Below are 19591 nucleotides of genomic sequence, written 5' to 3'. Positions count from 1 at the left end.
ACGAACTACAAGCAAGGATGAAAATCATCTTAGGCAGTGAACAACTTATTCCTTCACCAACTTGCTTACAGTTTATAACAACTCTTTTAAAGAAACTATCCAAAAAGAATGTACTAGAAAGGCCCACCCAAAGCCTTGCCTTCAGACTGGTAATAAGACCTGGTTTTATGACTCTTCCATTCTTTTCGGATACTCAGAATCTGAATCTTTTTTCGATGTTTGAAGAAATTTCACTGTAGAAAGGGTGGGCATGCTTTTGAGATGCTGACCTTGGACATAGACTCTTACCTTTTGAAATTTTGGGAGACCTTCTTTTTAACGGGAGAGTGAGTTCACTAATAAGGAAGTTGTACTGCATTAGCAGCACACCCACATGTATATTTAAATGTGTGAAAGTTTGAAAAGAAAGTGCATACTGTCTATTTGTTCGTTTTGCTGTTTAGCAAATAAATCACCCTCCTATAAGTGGCAAGTCACCACCCCATGGGTTTTGATTGGGAGGCAGAGCCTGCTCACTGCTTTGGAAGCAGCTGAGAACCCTGGGATCTCACTTGGTGACCTCCCTCCAGCAAGGGCACATGATCCAGGCTCTGCCAGACCCACATGCACAGATTGGGGGCCAAGGCACAGTCCCAGGTTCCACAGCAGGATTCTGGGAGTGATGTCCAAAGATTTGGCCCTGAAAATGAAAATGATTATGTAGATTTTTTTGTAAATCTCTGAGGTACCCAGTATCCTTTTAACAAGCTCTATTTCTGAGCATATCTGCTGAAGTTGGTTCCTGAGCTTTCGAACTAAGAAGCCAGATTGCTAGAGTATGAAAATAGTAACATGCTATGCAATGATGAAATCACACAGTCTTCTAAGGTGAAACAGTACCATTTACATGTAACCTCAATGAACAACCTGGAATTTTTTTCTTGGAATTTATGTATCTTTTTTTGGTCCGGGGGTGTCGGAGACAGAATTTCTCTCTTGTTGTCCAAGCTGGAGTGCAATGGCATGATCTCGGCTCACTGCAACCTCCACCTCCTGGGTTCAAGTGATTCTCCTGCCTCAGCCTCCCGAGTAGCTGGGATTACAGACGTGCACCACCATGCTCAGTTAAGTTTTTTTATATTTTAAGTAAAGATGGGGTTTCCCCATGTTGGCCAGGCTGGCCTCGAACTCCTGACCTCAGGTCATCCGCCTGCCTCTGCCTCCTAAAGTGCTGAGATTACAGACATGAGCCACCATGCCTGGCTGAAATTTATATTTTCTAAAGATGTAGGTATGAATGTGTCACCTATGCCAAATAAGATATATGGACTGGATGACAATGATTGGAAGCAAAATTGTTATAAAATTTTAAAATGCTAACAAGACTTTTGAAAACAGCCTCATTAAGCTGATGTTCTTCCCTTCTCGCTGAAATCTCTCAGAAATAGCAAGAAAATCAAACTTCACCTTGCTCAGAGCTAGGATTTAGCTGAAACGCCAAACCAAAAAATAGGTGAAGTATAAAAAGCAGAAAAATTTAGCAGGAGTGTAGGCGAAAACATAAAGTGCCCATGGCTACAGGGACCAGAAAGAGTTGACAAGGTATGTGTATCCAAGACAGAACTAAAAGCCTTAACCTAAGACCAAATCCATTTTGAATGTAAAAGAAACGCATTATCATTGGTCAATTCCCACCTATGAGTGAGAACTTGCGGTGTTTGGTTTTCTGTCCTTGCAGCACACCAACATGACACATGTATAGATATGTAACAAACCTGCACATTGTGCACATGTACCATAGAACTTAAAGTATAATAATAATAAATTTTTTAAAAAAAGAAGATATATTCAGACTAAAAAAAAGAAAAGAAATGCATTATCTTCCTTGTACTTAGTTTGGGTCTGAGAAACAGTGGGTTGGGCAATCTCAAAGGAAGGGAAAACCCATTTGCAACAAGCACCCCAGGCCATATGGCTGGGTGGGAAAGACCAGAACCTCAGGTGGCTGCTCTGCCAGGTGGAAGGAGTCGGCACTGAGGGCCGCACACACATTGACAACAGCAGTACCGGGTGCAACACTGGCTCTCCACCGTCAAACCTCCAACAACCACTACTCCACGGAAAATGGCCTTACATAGAGATAAGTAATCAAAAATACAGTCAGGTGCCACATAATCCCAGCTGTTCAGGAGGCTGAGCCCAGGAGATCGAGGCTGCAGTGAGCCACGATTGCATCACTGTACTCCAGTCTGGACAGCAGAGCAAGACCTTGTTTCTAAAAAGAAAAAAAAATTAAGAAAGAAAATATGTTTGTACAGCTGTACAATGTGTTTGTTTTAAGCTGTGTTATCACAAAAAAAGTCAAAAAGTTAAATTTAAAAGTTTACAAAGTAAAAGAGCTATAGTAAGCTAAAGTTAATTTATTATTGAAGAAAGAAAATATTTGTTATAAATTTAGCATAGCCTGAGTGTCCAGTGTTTACAAAGTCTACAGTAGTGCACAGTAATTCCCCAGGACTTCACGTTTACTCACCACTCACTCACTGACTCACCCAGAGCAACTTCTAGTCATGCAAGATCCATTCATGGTAACTGCCCTATATAGGTATTCACATTTTTATCTTTTATACCATATTTATTTTTACTGTTTTCTTTCTTTTCTTTTCTTTTTTTTTTTTTTTTTTTTTTTTGAGAGAGAGTCTCACTCTGTTGCCCAGGCTAGAGTGCAATGGCACCATCTCGACTCACTACAATCTCTGCCTCCCAGGTTCAAGCAATTCTCTTGTCTCAGTCTCCCGAGTAGCTGGGACTACAGCCGCCTGCCACCACACTGGGCTAATTTTCATAGTTTTAGTAGAAATGGAGTTTCACCATATTGGTCAGGCTGGTCTCAAACTCCTGACCTCAGGTGATCCACCCACCTCAGCTTCCCAAAGTGCTGGGATTACAGGCGTGAGCCACCAGGCCTGGCCTACTGTCTGTTTTCTGTGTTTAGCCATGTTTAGATAAACAAATGCTGCTACGTTACAATTGCCCACAGTACTCAGTACAGTCATACACTGTACAGGTTTGTAGCCTGGGAACAACAGGCTATCCCATATAGCCTAGTTGTATAGTAGTCCATGCCAGCTAAGTTGTATAAGGACACTCTTTGCACGATGATGAAATTGCCTGAGGCTGCATTTCTCAAAACATATCCGCATTGTTAAGTGACACATGACTGCAGTTGGGTATTAGATAAGGTATTAAAGTTATCTCATATTTTAGTTATTTTAATATAGGTATTGAAATAGCTAAAAAATGAAAAATGTCACAGAAAAACAAATGGCAGATACATATCATTCATTAGAAAATATATCACTCCTGAGCAGCAGAATACAGAAACCAAATTTTACTTTATAAATTACTAAAGCATAATGTAGTCGCTGCCAGTATAAAACAAGAGTAGAAAGTAGATACAAGAGCTCAACACAAATAAAGATAGAGGAGATAAACCATGAGCTAGCAGGAGCCAGAAAAGGGTGTACATACAACATGAAGATAGTAGTACAAAAGTAGTACAAAATACTTCACATATCATGCATGTAGACTTTCTTCCACACAAATTCTCTGGGGTCCACTGAGGGATATACTACAGCTCCACACTTGCCCACAGACTCTGCATGCAATATTTTCCTTCCCTAAGAACTGTCTCATGCATACGTGTACTGTGGCTGCCAAATTGAACACTCTCTGTAAATTCCACAGGGTTTGTCTTCTATTTGAGTTCTTTTATGCCAAATAAAGTGAATGCTCTGAGAGGTTTCTCACTTTCATTATTTCTACATGGCTTCTCACTCTTTACTGTTCTGATAACTGTTTAAGTTATGCTCCAATCTGTGAACACATTGATTATGTGAGTAGGAAGACAAGATGCACAAACTCTTTTCCTCCACCTCACTGTCTTCCCAGCTCTCTGGTGAGTTGGCTCTTCCGTCTGGATGAATGCCACTTCCTTCATGTGTGTCTCTTGGTTTGCCTTGTTCTCCAACCGATCCTTACAGCAACAACTTCTCCACATGGAGATAGAAAAGCCCGTCCCTGACAGCCTCTCTAGCTTCACTCCACAGGATGGATCTTCATCAGAAAAGTCCTACATTGAGTCTCAAAGAGATAATTGCACACCCATGTTCAAGCAGCAATCTTCAAAACAGCAAAAAGGTGGAAGCAATCCAAGTGTCCATTGTCAGAGGAATGGATTAACAAAATATAGTGTATGAACACAACAGAATATTAGATATTCAGTTTTAAAAGGGATGGAAACACTGACACATGCTACAACATGGATGAACCCTGAAAACTGTGCTAAGTGAATAAAGCAGTCACTGAAGGGCAAACACCATATGATTCCACTTATATGAGGTCCTTAGAGTGGTCAGATTCAGAAAGTAAAATGGTGGTTGCTAGGGGGACTGGTGGGAGGAGAAATGGGAGTTAGTGTTTAATGGGGAGAGAGTTTCAGTTTGGGAAGAGAAAAAAGTTCTGGAGACGGATGGTGATGATAGTTGCACACTGAGCTGTACACTTAACAATGGTTAAAATGAAAAATTTTGTTATGTGTATTTTACTACAACTGAAAAGTTTTTGAATTTTTAAAAAATGCCTTATGTTGAAGTTGACTTTCCTCATGCAGGCAAGGCTCCAAATCTGTTGCCTTGAAAACATTATTTGACTCTTCATGGTTTATCCTCTTGACCCAACTAAGAGATGGTATCCGGCTTGGGAATACCCTGGGATGGGATGGCCAGTGCAGCAGTGACTACTTCAGCCTGACAAGCTCTCCAGGTAGGGCTGTCCATGAGTCACACAATTAGGTGGTGTCAGGAGACAACCTGGGCTTCCCAGGCCCACAGCCCTGGACTGTGCTTCTCCCCAAGATGTACACTCAGACATGCGTTCATGGGCACAGAAACTTCTGGTCGCGCTCTCTAGGAACCCTGGGCAGTGTTCTGCTGAGCCTTAACACTCTCTCCTGGGTGCAGAGGGTGCTGAGGACTGAAGGTGTTGGGAGGGGGGCCCTGAGCAGCACTATACATCTGTTTTATAATCTGTTTTTCTGCTTAATATGCTATTGTAACTATCGTTCTGCACCTCTAAGTAGTCTTCTATAACATTTCTTAATGGTTGCATAGCATTCCCTTGTATGAATGCAAAATAAATGATTTAATCAATTCTCTTTTTTTTCAGATTGTGGTTGTTTCAAAGTTTTTGCTATTATAATTGCCCCTACAGGGAACACACTTGGAGCTGAATCTTTACTCACTTAATTATTACCTTGGAATAAATTACTACGACTAGAATTGTTGGTTCAAAAGGTATGTGCATTTTAAAGGCTTTTGATACAGATTGCAAATTGCCTTCTCAGAAATGTTCCATGAATGTGCACTCAGACCAGCAGGGTGTTCGAGTACCCATTCCCTATACACCCCCAACACTGGGTCCTATCTCTTTTGTGCCTCATCTCTTGCCAATTGCACTAGTTGTTGTTTTTCTTTAAGTATCTTATTGTTGTTTGCATTTGCATTTCTATGATCGCTGGTAATGTTGGGCACTTGTCATAGATTTATTAGCCACTTGCAGTTCCAAGTCTTTTGTCTGCGTCCTTTGTCCTTTTTCCCCATAGAGGCACCCAGCTTCTTAATGACTGATAAAAGCTCTGAGTGTACCTGCTTTCCTGAGCGGGGCCCAGCTGCGCTCGGCACCCTCTCTGGTTGCTATGCAGATGTGCCAGTGGCGGGCCCAGTCGCCATGGCCACAGATGCCCGGGTCTCAGCGAGGAGCGGCGTTAGGAGAGGTTGCCATGGCGATGCTACCCAAGCGGGGCCTGGCTCCCCTCCCACTCTGCAGAAGATGGGCTGTGGGGCTGTGCACCCAGGCAGAGGCTTCTCAGGCTGCAGAAAAGGAGGTGAGGGAGGTTGCACCCGCTGCACGCCTGGCAGCTCCCTGACTCAAGGAGTCAGAAGTTTGAATATTTCATCCCCGAATGTGCAGATGCATGATAAGATTAAAAGACAAAGCCGCTCATCGTAAAACTGAAAAGTTACATCTCATGGCCACACCAGACAATTCGCTAAATGAACATTTTTGTTAATAATATTGCAATTATCTTGTGATTTGTGCAGTTGTGGTGCATTATTTGTTTAAAGTACTTACTTGTTAAAGTAACCACTTAAAATATAGACCAATTTCTTTAAACCATTGAGACATGCCTTTATTTTAGTATGCCGAGATCCTCCAAATAAATAAATACATGGGAGGTGCCAGGGCTTCCTGCTTCTCCCATTCTTGGGGATGGTCTGGCATCCCATCTCGCAGGCTGCATGGTGGCCCCCAAATTTACACACTGAACTCTATGCCCAGCACCTCAGAATGGGACTGCACTTGGAGATGCAGTAGTTCCCACTTCTCTGCTGTTTCGCTTTCTGAAATTTTAGTTACCTACAGTCAATCACCTCTGAGAATATTAAACGAAAAATGCCACAGCCTGGGCAACATAGTGAGACCCCATCTCTACAAAAAGTTTAAAATCTAAAAACTTGCCTGGCATGGTGGTGTGTGCCTGTGGTCCCAGCTACTCAGAAGACAGAAGCAGGAGGATGGCTTGAGCCCAGGAGGATCACTTAAGCCTGGGTGACAGAGCATGACCCTGTCTCAAACAAAAAAAGGAAGAAATAAAATTCCAGAAACAAACTATTCATAAGTTTTAAATTGCACACCATTCGGAGTAGACTGAAAAATCCCACTGAGGGCAGTCCCATCCAGCTTGGGTGTGAATCATCCCACTGTCCAGCGTCTTTATGCTGGACCCACAGCTCCCTCATCTGTGAGTCATCAACATCGTCTGCTCCTGACATCCAGCCTGCAGTGTCATCACGGCTCAATGGCCCAGGGCAACCACAGCAGGTGACCCTCCCTCTCATGTAGGTGTCATCAGAAGGTCGGCAGCAGCTTGACACTATGTCACAGTGCCCGTGTCACTCACTCACAAAGGCATTGTGTTATCTCACAGCCTCACAGAAAGGGTGAGTGTAGCACAATAGGGCGTTTGGAGTGAGAGAAGCCACACTCCCATAACCCTTACGACAGTATGTCCGCATTACTGCTCTATTGTATTAGTGGTTGCTACTGTTAGTCTCTCACTGTGCCTAATTCATAAATTAAACTTTATCATAGGTTTGTACGCGTGGGAAAGTTCAGTACTATCCACGGTCTCCAACATCCACTGGGCTGGGGGTCTTGGAGCGTGCTCTTGCAGATCAGGGGAACTCCTGCAGAGTCAATAAAGAGTACTTAAGTTAAAACGAGTGGCTCATAACCCAATATAACTGGTGTTCTTGTAAGAAGAGATCTGGACACAGATGCATAAAGGTGAATGACGAGGTGAAGACCTGGGAGGAGGAGACAGCCACCTGCAAGCCAAGGAGAGAGAGGCCTCAGAAGAAATTGCACTGACACGCTCCCCCAATGCACACACCACCCAAGAAACAACCTCAGGCACTTCCTAGGAGGTGGGAAGCCAGCCCCATCCCTTTGATTACAGCTGGGCAAACTGAGACTGACACTGCTGTATCTCCTTGGGGCAGCTGGAAGGAAGGAATAGCTCCCTTCAAACACCTCCCCAGCTCTGGGCTCTCCCTTGCAGGCGCAAGTTCTTTCTGCCCTGGATTGGGGTGATTTATATCTTCTTCATGCATTTATTTATTCATTCCATTATCTAACTTATGTTTATTGAACACCTACTATGTGCCAGGCACTGGGCTAGGCGCTTGGGAGACAGTGGTGAGCAGGACAGACAAGATCCCTGCCCTCACGGAGCTCATGTGCTAGTGGGGACAGAGTGTGTGCATGAAATCTAATGAAGAAGATCATTTAGAGAGGGGCTCCGGAATGCCGAGGGCTAGCAAGACAGTTACAAGGGACCAGAAGGACTAGGGCAGGGTGACAATGTCAAAAGGGTGATCAGGGAAGGTGACATTTCAGTGGGACTCAAGTGACAGGGAGCAGACCATGTGTGAATGCTGGAGGAGGTGTGCTCCCAGGGAAAGGAGCTGAGCATGGACACAGCTGCGTCTGGAGAGAGCGTGGGCTATCAAAGGAGCGGAGAAGAGGGCAGTGTGGCCGGACCACACCTAGCAGAGTGAAGAGGAGGGTAAGATGGCGCCTCGGAGTTGTGAAGGAGGACCTTGTCTTGAACCGTCCTTAGGGGCAACGTGCCAGGGGTGGGTCCAGCCTCCAGGCTCCTCCTCTGCCAGCCCCATCCACCCCTGAGCAGTTGCCTGGGAGGCAACAAGGAACATGAGGAACCACGTGGATTCTGGAGACAGAACTAAACTGGAATCACAGCTCTGAACCCCAAGCTATGTGACCTTGATAGTGTCATTTTGTAGAAGACACTGTCCTATGCAGCCCAGACCCCTCCTTCTGGACCAAGGTATCTGGGAGTGTTGACGGCTGAAGGCTGACAGCTGCGTCCCTGGGTAGTGCCCATGGATAGCAGCAGCCACTTCGCCCAAGGTCACGTCCCTCCTGGGGAGGAAGGGGGCTTTAGGGGTAGGCATCCCACATCCAATGTCTGGCTGATGAGGGGGTACAGAGTCCTGTCCCCTTAATTAGAAATTAAGAACCACTCTGAAGGGCCGTTCAGGTGGGAATGGCTGAGGTTTCTGTTGCATCTTCATTGCTGCTCAACTTCTCCCTCTGCCCAGTCCTCCTTCCCTCACTCCCTCACCAGCGTCGAGCCTGAGCCTACTCCCTAATAAACTTCCTGAATGCAAATCTTCATCTCACAGTTTGTTTCCCTGGGAACCAGACCTAAGACGCACTTCGTTTCTCTGAAACTCAGTTTCTGCAGATGTATAACTCAGTTTCTGCAGATTTACTGAGTTGTAAAGATCAAAAGCAATGATGTATGCAAAGCTCCTGGCCCAGGACATGATAAGTCTTCAATAAATGTCACTTGTTCTCTTTTCTGGCCTCTCTGTGCCATTTGGTCTCACACATATGTGTATTTCCCATTGAGCTCAAGCCAAGGCCTTATACGGGGTGGATGCCCAGTGTGTTCTGAATTGAGCCAATACACAAGATATGATAAGCATTGCACTTGTCACATTTATTAGAAGATGAAGTGGAAATGGTTCATTGTCCCCCAGTATCCATGCTCAACTTCTCTCATAGAAATAAAACTCTAGACTTTTAGCTGGGTACACTTCATCCCAGAATGAAGACTACAGCCTTCCCTGCAGCTAGGTAGGCCCATCCATTTAAATGCTGGCCAGTGAAACATGAGCAGAAATGATGTGTGCAACTTCAAATGTGTCCTTAAAAAGAAAGGTCATGCTTTGCCCTTCCCACTAGCAAGAATGCAGACGTGATGACTGGAGCTAGAGCAGCCACATTGGACCACAGAATAGCAGGGCAACTGTGAAGCCAGCAGACGTACCCTGGGCTGGATGCTCACTGGCCGTGCCTTTCAGGGCCTAGTGCAACAAATCTCTCAACTCACAGAGCCTCAGTGTTTACATATGTGAAATGAGACAGAAATTCTAAGTGAGACCTTATACAGTGGAATCTCATTTTACCCAACAGTTCTATTTTACAGGGGAGAAAAATTCCCTTAGAACTGAAGGGCCTGGACTCTTGGGAATATTGAATTTCAAATTAACTCCTTCTTAATTAACTCATTTTCTTTTTATTTATCTTTGTGGTATGACCTTCCTTTCCTGGGGATGGTCCAGATCTAGCAGGTCCAGGGGAAATGCTAACGAATAAAGAAGCAGATCTCTCCCTGTCAAAGAGGGCATCGAGTTCATGTAAGTTAAAATGTGGGCCTGGCAGGTCTCCAGCAAGGCACATGAGAGGTCCAGAGGCACTCATAATGCTTATATGCTTGTTGTTCTGTGATGATTTAAAATGCCCTCAGCGCTGCAGGCACCATAGTGATCTGGAGAGGTGCAGGTGAACCAGGAGCTGTGCAGCCTCTGCATACAGAAGAAGAGGAAGCTTTTCCTATAGATACTGGTCAACGATGGAGAGGTTTCCATGAGCTCACTTGTCTCTGAAGTTAATTTAAAAAAAAGTTTCCATGAGCACAGCAAAGGGGCATAAGGTGGACCCTGGCCTAGATGAAGTGGAGGGTTTTGGGGGAAATTGGGAAGAAGAGTTTTAGAGGACAACTCATGAATACTTAGAAGTAGTGTGGATTGGCTGTGGGTGCTGGTGGATCCAAGGACTGACTTTCCTCTCTGGCCTGTCTCCAGACCTCAGCCCAGCCCCATCCCAGCTGCCTGGCCTCCAGACCCTGCCCACCCTCTGGGATCCAAGGAACCTCTCATGAGAGCTTGGCTTTCTGCTGTATGCACCCAGGGTATCACCCAAGGTCATTTTTAGACTTTTCACAAGAATTGGACAATTAGAGCAGAAAGCAGTATGAATAGCAGCTATGCACAGCTCGGAATCTTGAAGGAGGCTGGGGTAGAGGATGGTGTAGTGTGCAGTTTCAAAGGGCTTTACCCACTGGAACTTCTGCAACCAAAAAGATGGAAGAAGCCAAGGTACTTTTTCTTATTTCCCCCCACCAAATACAGCTAAAAGTCATGGGTATTCTGTGTAGAATGAATACTAGAAGGCCCTAAAAGGTGCAGAGAAGCACCAGCAGGGGCCTCAGGATCCAGCAACAGCATGGTGATGAGTTCCATCTTTCTTTTTGCTTCATGTATGCCAAACTGGGTGCTAAAGAGTCAGCAACCTAGAAACACCAACCCGCTCAGAAAACAATCCCCCAGAAAAACCTGCTCCCCCTAGCTAGGCAACGGGCATTCTAGAAAACTTTAGATGATAACTGACCTATGCCATCAGACCACACAGGAAAGACGAGGCCCCACCCCACCCTAGCCAGCAGAGACTGCGGAGGGAGCCTAGCCCTCCACCCTCACCCAGGTGTACTGACTGAGGTGCCGCCCCTCCTTGGGAAGGTATTGGAGAAGCCCAGCTGGGGGTGGAGACGTCCACCATAGCCGGGCCACAGAGGAGGCTGCTGAGATAGAGGTTTAAATAAGGCCAGGAGCCCCATCACATAACCCCCAATATCCACATTTCAATCGCAAATCACTCCACATCAGGATCCAGGAAAACACCGACCCTGATGAGAAGAGACGCAGAGACTAACCCAGGATGACACAAACGGCAGCATCATCTGAACAGTTTGAAGCCACCATCACAAAAATGCTCAAAGGCAAACACAACGGAATCAAGTGAGAAAACAGAAAATCTCTGCAGAGAAACAAGCCACAAAGAGGAACCAAATGGGAATTCAGGGTTGAAAACGCAACAGCCAAAATTAACTCAGTGGATGGCTCAATGCCAGAACAGAGAGGATGGAGGGAAGAGTCAGTGAACCTAAAGATAAAATAATAGAATTTACTCAATTTGAACAACAAAGCAAAAAACAGACTTAGATAAAAATGAGCAGAATCTCGGGTATGTATATTTTGGCCTATATACATTTTGGTCTATATTTTGGTCTTTCTATAACAAAAGACCTAGCATTCGTGTCATGAGAGACCCAGAAAGAAAGAAAGATGAAGGTGGAGCTGAAAAGATTTTCAAGGAAATAATGGTTAGAAATTTCCCAAATTTGGCAAAAGACATAAATTTACAGATTCAAGATCCTGAGCAAATGCCAAATGGCATCAATCAAAGCAAACCTATGCCAAGACACCTTCTATTGAGACTTCAGAAAATTAAAGACAAAGACAAAAATCTTGAAAGTGGCAAGAAAGAAACAACATCTTGGCCAGGCGCCATGGCTCATGCCTGTACTCCCAGCACTTTGGGAGGCCGAGGCGGGCAGATCACTTGAGGTCAGGAGTTCAAGACCAGCCTGGCCAATATGGCAAAACCCCGTCTCTACTAAAAATACAAAAATTAGCCAGGTGTGATGGCCCATGCCTATAATCCAAGCTACTACGGAGGCTGAGGCAAAAGAATCATTTGAACCTGAGAGGCAGAGGTTGCAGTGAGCCAAGATCGTACCACTGCAATCCAGCCTGGGTGACAGAGAGAGACTCCACCTCAAAATAAATAAATAAATAAATAAAAATAAACAGGCTGGGCGCGGTGGCTCACGCCTGTAATCCCAACACTTTGGGAGGCCGAGGCGGGCAGATGACACAAGGTCAGGAGATCGAGACCAACCTGGCTAATACGGTGAAACCCCATCTCTACTAAAAATACAAAAAATTAGCCGGGTGTGGTGTCACGTGCCTGTAGTCCCAGCTACTGGGGAGGCTGAGAGAATCACTTCAACCCAGGAGGCAGAAGTTGCAGTGAGCCGAGATCACACCACTGCACTCCAGCCTGGGTGACAGAGTGAGAAGAAAAAAGAAACAGCATCTTACCTTTAAGGCAAAACCATTTTAATGACAGCAGATTTCTCACTGAAACCATGGAGACCAAAAGGAAGTGGCACAGCACTTTTCAAGAGCTGAAAGAAAAGAACTCTCAGCCCAGAATCTTACATCCAGTGAAAATATCCTTCAAAAATCAAGAGGAAATCAAGACATCTTCAGAAGAAGAAAAAAAAAAAAACAGAGACTTTGTCACCAGCAGACCTACCCAAAAGAAATGATTAAAGGAAGTTTGCCAAACAAATAAAATGACAAAAGAAGGAATCTCAAAGTGCAAGGAAGGAAGAACACAGTCAACAAAATATACATAGATACAATAGACCTTATCTCTTGAGTTTTCTAAATTATGCTTGACAATTGGAGCAAAAATTATAACACTGAATGATGTGATTGCCAATGTATGTAGAGGAAATATTAAAGAGAACTATATTATAAAGGGGGAGAGAATAGGGAACATGAAGGACTTAGGTTTATCCACTTCACCACAACTAATAAAATGTCAACATCAGTTAACTGTGATAAGTTATAAATGTATAATCTAATACCTGGAATGACCACTAAGAAATCTGCACAAAGAGATGCTCTCAAATGCACTATATACAAACCAAAATAGAATTTGGCAGGCCTGTGTTCAGAGCTGAGACAGAACCCAGTGAGGTGTCAGAGTGGGTCATAAGCCTAGGGCTGGCCTGTCCACCCAGTTTCAGCCAAGGGTTGTGGAGAGGGAGGGCGCTGTGCAGGCTGGGAAAAGGGGGAGACAAAAGAGGCATCTTCCTTTAAAAATGCAGGGAGGCACTCACTGCCAGGCCTGTGGGTGGCCTCTAAGAGGCTGAGTCTCATGGAGGAGAGGCAGCCAGTTCTAGGCAGTGTGGCAGGCCAGGGGCAAACTGGAACTGGAACTTGGGGAACTGATTCTGAGGTCACCCTCTCAGGGGGTAGGAGTTTGCATGTCCCTAGTTGAATACAGAGACCCAGCCAGGGGCAGGGTCTGGCCTTTAGGTCACTGTGAGGAATTGAATGGGGAAACTGAGGCTGGAGCACAAAGCAACTGCACAGTGGTGGTGGGTGTAGCGGAGATGCAGTAGCTTTGTGGCCCTGGGTGAAAGGACCTCCAAAGTCACACCAGACACGGGGCTGAAGGACCATGGGGCAGATCACAATTCCAGAGGCGGCCACAGAGCACCTCCCATCCCACAGACTCTTTTGCAATGTGACTGTCTTAGTCCATTTTGTGTTGCTATGAAACAGTACCTGAGGATGGATCATTGATAAAGAAAAGAGGGTCCTTTAGCTGGCCATTGTGCAGACTAGGAAGTTCGAGGGCATGGCCCTGGCTTCTGTTAGGGCTTTCATACTGCTTCATAACATGGCGAGGGTCAAAGGGAAAGTGGGCAAGTGTGAAGGGAGATAAACTGAGAGGTGTCTGGCTTTATAACAACCCACTCTCGAGAGAACTAACTTATTCCCATTAGAATTCATCCAGCCTCATCAGAGTGAGAACTTGCTCACGACCTAGAACAGCACCAACCACTTATGAGGGAAATGAATACCCCCCACTAGGCCCCACCTCCCACCACAACCACACTGGAGATCCCATTTCAACATGAGCTTTGGGGACAAACAGACCTCAGCATTGACCTTGTCTTATCCCTGCCAAAGGGTGGCCTCTAACTTCCCCGCCCACATGCCCCTAGCCTTGAACCTGACCTGGCCTTGGTGATTTATTTTGCATTGGCAAAACATTGTAGGAATGAGGTCAGAAGAATGAGGTCCCTAGGAACACTGGTCCTCAGGATGCTTCTCCAGAGCCCAGCCTGCCAAGCTGTGAGGAGGGGTGAGCCACCCAGAGAGGCTATGTCAGCTTTCACTCAAGCCCCGGAGCTAGGCTTGGTGTGAGGAAGCTTCTAGGTCCCTCCAGCCCCCAGTAGCCTGAGTCACCAGGGTTACACCCAGCCTTCAGTCTCCCCAGCTTTCTGGGACATGTGGAGCAGAGGGGAAGCACCCTGATGCACTCTGGCTGAATTCCTGACCCACAGACTTGGAGAGCAGGAGAAAACGGCTACTGTTTTAGGCCTCTAGGCTTGGAGTGGTTTGTCACCCAGGCACCTAGAACAGAGCTCCCCTCCTGTTCACCCCACTCCCACCTGGGCCAAAAGACTTCCCTATTCTTTTTTTTTTTTTTGAGACAAAGTCTCACTCCGTCGCCCAGGCTGGAGTGCAGTGGCGCGATCTCGGCTCACTGCAACCTCCGCCTCCCGGGTTCAAGTGATTCTTGTGCTTCAGCCTCCTGAGTAGCTAAGGCTCCCCTATGTTTAAGTGGGCAGGGGGCTGGAGGGGTTGGAGGCCCAGGACAGAGGAGGCAGTTTGTCTGCCTCAGCACCAGGCCTGCAGGATCTGGGAAAAAGACTCGGGCTCAAGGTCCCTCCGCCCCAACTGACTGCCACCTGGGCCAGTGTCCTCCCCTCCTGGGCCCCCCCGTACCTTCATCTGTCACACAGGGATGATGAGGCAGAGAACATGCCCAGCACACACTTGAGGCCACTGTGCACAAACTGGCTCCTGCTTTTCTTTATGTAGCTGCTATCAGGCTTATACTGCCTGGTCTGTAGACAGCCCGCAGGGGCACCTCAGAAGAGGTAGGGCCGTGCACTTTCTAAGCCTCGACTTTCTGCTTCTCCAAGTGAGAGAAGCACTGTGTGGGGTGTCTGATGCCAATCCCTCTGTGTCTCACCTTCTCCCTTGCCCTTGAATTGTCTTCCTCCCCCATCACCTGACAACACTACTCTGACCTGGCTGGACCCCAGCTTCCTTTCTTGCCCCGGCAACCCTCTCTCCCAAAGACACCACCGAGACTTTAGAACTTCACAGCTGACCTCACTGCATCTGCCCAGCACTCTTCACATGCCACGGTCAAGGTCGCCTGTGACCTGGCCTGGCTGCCTCTCTCCCCGTCTCCTGATCCCCGCCCTGTGAAGCCTTGCCCTGCTCGAACGCCAGACAAAATCGACGGACAGTGGAGAATCCTGGCAGATGCCACCTCCACCGGTGATGGAGGTGAAGGGCCCTGGAAAGCAGTGGTGCTGGTGCATGAACCCCCATGTGGTGTGATGAGGGGCACCTCCTCTCTGTGGTCCTGCTCCGCAGGATGCCAGTGCCATCACAAGGAAGCATCAGAAAAGCCCCAGGGAAGGCCCATCCTGTGGACTAACTGGACAGTGCCCTTCCAGAGTGACCAGGTCACAAAAGATGAGGAAAGGCTGGAGGGGACCGAGGAGACGAGATGACCACACACGAAATGGATCCTGGATTATTTCCTGAAACAGTAAAAGATCATCAGTGGAAATGCTGGAGACATCTGAACTCTAGTTCACGGTGGCATAGCAACAGTTATTCCTTAGTTCTGACAGTTGTACCCCGGTTACGTGACGTGTTAACATACAGGACAGGAATTCTCTGCACCACCTTTCAGTTCTTCAGTAAATCTAAAATTATTTCAAAATAAAAGGTTTAAAAACCCTAGTTGCTTAAAAATTCCTATTGTGTCTCTCACCGTAACTGTATGCATAATCATTGTAATAACTCAAATCAGCAGAGACGCACAATGGTGACAGTGCCAGCCTCCCTTCAAGGAGAAGCTGGCGTAACGCATGTGCCTCCAGGTCCCGTGCATGTGTTAACACATATCATAACTCGATTTTGTTTTTCTCATAAATGGGATATAAAGCACACTGTGTCCTGCCACTTGCTTTTTCTCCTGTTACTCCCCACGGGGCGTCTTCCAGGTGGGACCTGTGTTCATGGCCGTGGATGTAAACCACATTTCAAGCAGGCTTCTGGGTGAGCTGTAATTTCTGTGTCCGACTCCTCATCAGGGCCGATTCCACAGACGCTGTATTTACCTAGTACTGTGCCCCATGAGTGGCTCGTTCCAGGAGTGAAGAAAAGTGCCGAGTTACCATTTCTTGTTCTAAGCTCTTGCTTCCATTATCTTCAAAACACATTTCCTTCGCATGAAACTTCTTAAGCCACTTGCTCATTTTGTTAGGGTTAGTTTAATTAAAACCAGAGACTATAATCCACAAATCCACTTAACCAGGAAATTCACTGAAACAGAATAGACCTGTGTGGGCCCCTCTATGCTTCAAGGCTCCCCTTGCTGCAAGAGGACGCGGCTGTCCCAGCACTAGGGCTTCCAGAGGGCCTCCGGAGGGCGGTGCTGTCTTTACAGTATGCATTAATCAAGTTGATTTCTTTCTTGTTGTGGAGTAACACGTGTACAAACTAGAAGTTCTAATATTTTCTTCTCACACCCTGTGGTATGCAGAGAAGTTTCAGCATATTTTTTGCAGCATATTCACCAGTGTCTTGGCCTGCATGGAGGGTTGGTGCTCCATTTTGGGGACCCCTGGGCCAGGTCCTCTGCCATCCTTCACAAGGCTAACTTGTCCTCCAGGCTCTGGAGACTCGCCTACCCCCAAGGAAGAGAGGCAGAGAACATGCACAGCACACACTCAAGCCTGACTCCCCAGCTGCATTAGGACCCCCTGATGCTCTGGTCACAGCCACCTTCCTCCCTTTGGTCGAACATGATGCTGACCTTACCAGTGGGTGCAAGCGACCCCCTGAAGCCTCTGAGGGCAAGCTCCTGCTCTCTGTGCTCACGCTGCCCAAACAGGCAAGTGCTGGAGGTGCTGAGGATGCACAGGGGAGGAAGGAATGGGAGAAGAGTTTGGATCTGCTCTGAACACGGGAGAAGACCTGCTCCTCTCTCTCGCCACAGCCCACCACGCCCCAGAACACAGCTGTGCCTGCTGTGCATCTCACACCTGCCCCTCTTGTCTTCCCCACACTCAGCCACCTGTCAGAAGCTGTGGCCCCTGCTTCCCAGCTTCCCCTCTAGACACCCCTGAACCCCCAGGACTCACGGCACGTCCCTACTTAGATGCTGTCCATTGTTCCCCCATTGCATTTAAAGGCTACTCCTGCCCAGGCACGACGTACACTGTTGGCCCTGGCTAGCTGCTCCCCCACCACCCTGCACTGGGCCTCCTCACCCTTTTTGTCCTTGGAACCTTGGCACAGGCTTGGGATGCTCCCCAGCTCTACGCAGCCACTCTGCTCCATGTCCCCTGGAACCTAGGCAGGGCCTCCTGCTGTGAGCCTCATGTGTTTCTCTTCTCTTTAAAGGCCGCAGTGTGCCCACACACCCAGTGGGTATTTGCTAAAGGCATGCACACATGAGCAAAGGGAAGGAGAGAGGATCAGCACGCCCCACCCCAGGAGGTGAGGCAGTGGGCAAGGCCCCAGGCTCTGGGCTGAAGGTGGCTACTGCAATCCTAGCTGACACCAAGGTCCAGGTGGGGTGGGGGTGAACAGCATACCTGGTTGGGCACAAGGGTGTTGACAGGGCTGGAAGCCACTGTCCCTGTGTGTCCTGCTTTCCCTCCCTGGGAGGTCCCTTGGGCATCTCAGCCTAGTGAGGCACTTTCCTCCCTCCGAGGGCTGGCATGTGACAAAGAGAGGGTGGCGTTGGGCGGCACCTGTGCCTGCGTCTGTGTGAATCAGATCTGCTGCCTGTTGTTGTGAGCTTTGTGTCTGCCTGGATTGGTGCGGGGGTGTGTGTGTTTGTGTACCAGCGTGTGATTGTTTTGGTTTGCTGTGATGAGTGTGGGTGTGTTTCTGTGGGGGCCATGAGTGCTCTGTGGGGGTGTCTGCTGTGGGAGTGGGTCCGTGTCCCCATGTGCCTGCGGAGCTGTGTGTAGGCGTCTGTGTGCTCCATGAGCCTGCATGTTCCAGCTCCCCCCACCACAGGCCCGCCAGACCCTGCCCAGTTCCCCACTCTTCGCTCTCCGCAGTTCCCATCACCTAGCAACAGACAGAATCAGAGCAGTGGCCTCTGCAGACAAAGAAGGTGTCTCTAGGAGGGAAGAGCTGGGAGGTGGGAAGTGGGGGAGGGGCCCCAGACCAGGCTCAGAGCAGATCCTTGCTCCTGGCCTCCACCGCAGAAGGTGGCTCACCCCTCCGCATGGAACAGGTCTCTCTCCATCCTCTCCACCCTGGCCTTCCTCCTCCTTGCAGGCCCCAGAAGCTGGAGAGGGCTGGTCGGGGTTGGGCTCACACAGTGGTGGAGCTCACAGAAGCTGACCCCACCCAACAGGAGCCCAGGGTGGGCCTCAGCCTGGTGGGAGTGATGAGACGGAGGCATGGGATGGACTATGGGGGCACGGAGGCCTGACCCTGAGTGCACTCAGGCGAGGATGGGGGACACTCAGATCTGCCCCTCCTGCAGGAACCTGGTTTCCCCACCCTGGAGGCCAGTGCCCAAGGGCGTTCCTGTGCAGCTGCGGGTGAAGGGTGGGCTATCCTGAGGGTTGGGAAGGGAACAGGCCCAGGTGCCTCCTCTGGCCCTCAACGCCCTGGAACCTGGCCTTTCCTGGGACTCCAGTCTCCCCGGCACACCCCTGCTCTGTCCCCACACTCCAGCCATGCCGGTCAATGAGCCAGACTCTCTTGGTGTCTTTGCACCACCCTCCCCTGCCCAGCACACCCTTCCTCCAGGTTGCCATGGGGCTCACGCCATCGTTCCTGTGGTCGTGCAGTTGCCACCACTTGGGCGAAGCTGGTCCTGGCCACTGTATGGCAGCTTTCCTCCCCACCCACTCTGTCCCACACCTCTGCATTATCTCGCCTGAGGCACTTAGCTTGCTCTAAGATGGTCCTACTTACTGCCTGATTGTCTATCCTCTGACTCACCCATGATCTAATAATAAGCTCCATGATCTAATAATAACCAGATTCATTTAGCACTTACTATGTGCCAGGCACCGTTCTAAGCCCTTGATGTCTTCTAACTCATTTTACCCTTGCAGCAACCATACAATTTAAGAGCTACTGTCTCCAGTTAACACTTGGGGACACTGAGGCAAAGAACGTGGCTGAATATTGTGCCCATGATGACAGAGGGACAGCCTATTTTGTTTGCTGCTGTATCCTTAGCATCTGGCACAGAGAAGGGGTCCTGGTACATTTCTAGAAAGAATGGAGGGGAGCAGAGTCTCCCCCAGCACCTAGGATTTGGTGCCTCCCTGCCCAGAGCCCTTGCTATAGCATATGCTGGTGAGGGCTGAAGCTCTAGCTCACACACCAGACTAGGGTAGGGATCCAATCTG

The 19591-nt window shown here is 48.0% G+C and overlaps 1 long non-coding RNA gene across 6 annotated transcripts; it reads right to left on the bottom strand.

Annotated features, from left to right (window-relative positions):
* Positions 1-4624: 4624 nt before the first annotated feature.
* Positions 4625-19134, bottom strand: LOC139362031 (uncharacterized). Of its 6 annotated transcripts, none has more exons than XR_011620284.1 (4): positions 18970-19128; positions 17477-17643; positions 15296-17113; positions 4625-10072 (listed from the first exon to the last, which is right to left on the bottom strand). It is a non-coding gene; the product is annotated as an uncharacterized lncRNA (long non-coding RNA). The 6 variants fall into 6 exon arrangements; XR_011620286.1 differs by having other exon boundaries at positions 15632-17113; XR_011620283.1 differs by lacking the exon at positions 4625-10072 and adding an exon at positions 18440-18600 and having other exon boundaries at positions 12257-17113.
* Positions 19135-19591: the final 457 nt, after the last annotated feature.

Source organism: Macaca nemestrina, chromosome 2, assembly GCF_043159975.1.
Source record: "Macaca nemestrina isolate mMacNem1 chromosome 2, mMacNem.hap1, whole genome shotgun sequence".
NCBI lineage: Eukaryota > Metazoa > Chordata > Mammalia > Primates > Cercopithecidae > Macaca > Macaca nemestrina.
The sequence above is the reverse complement of the archived record's forward strand: the minus strand, read 5'-3'. Positions and strand labels throughout refer to the sequence as shown.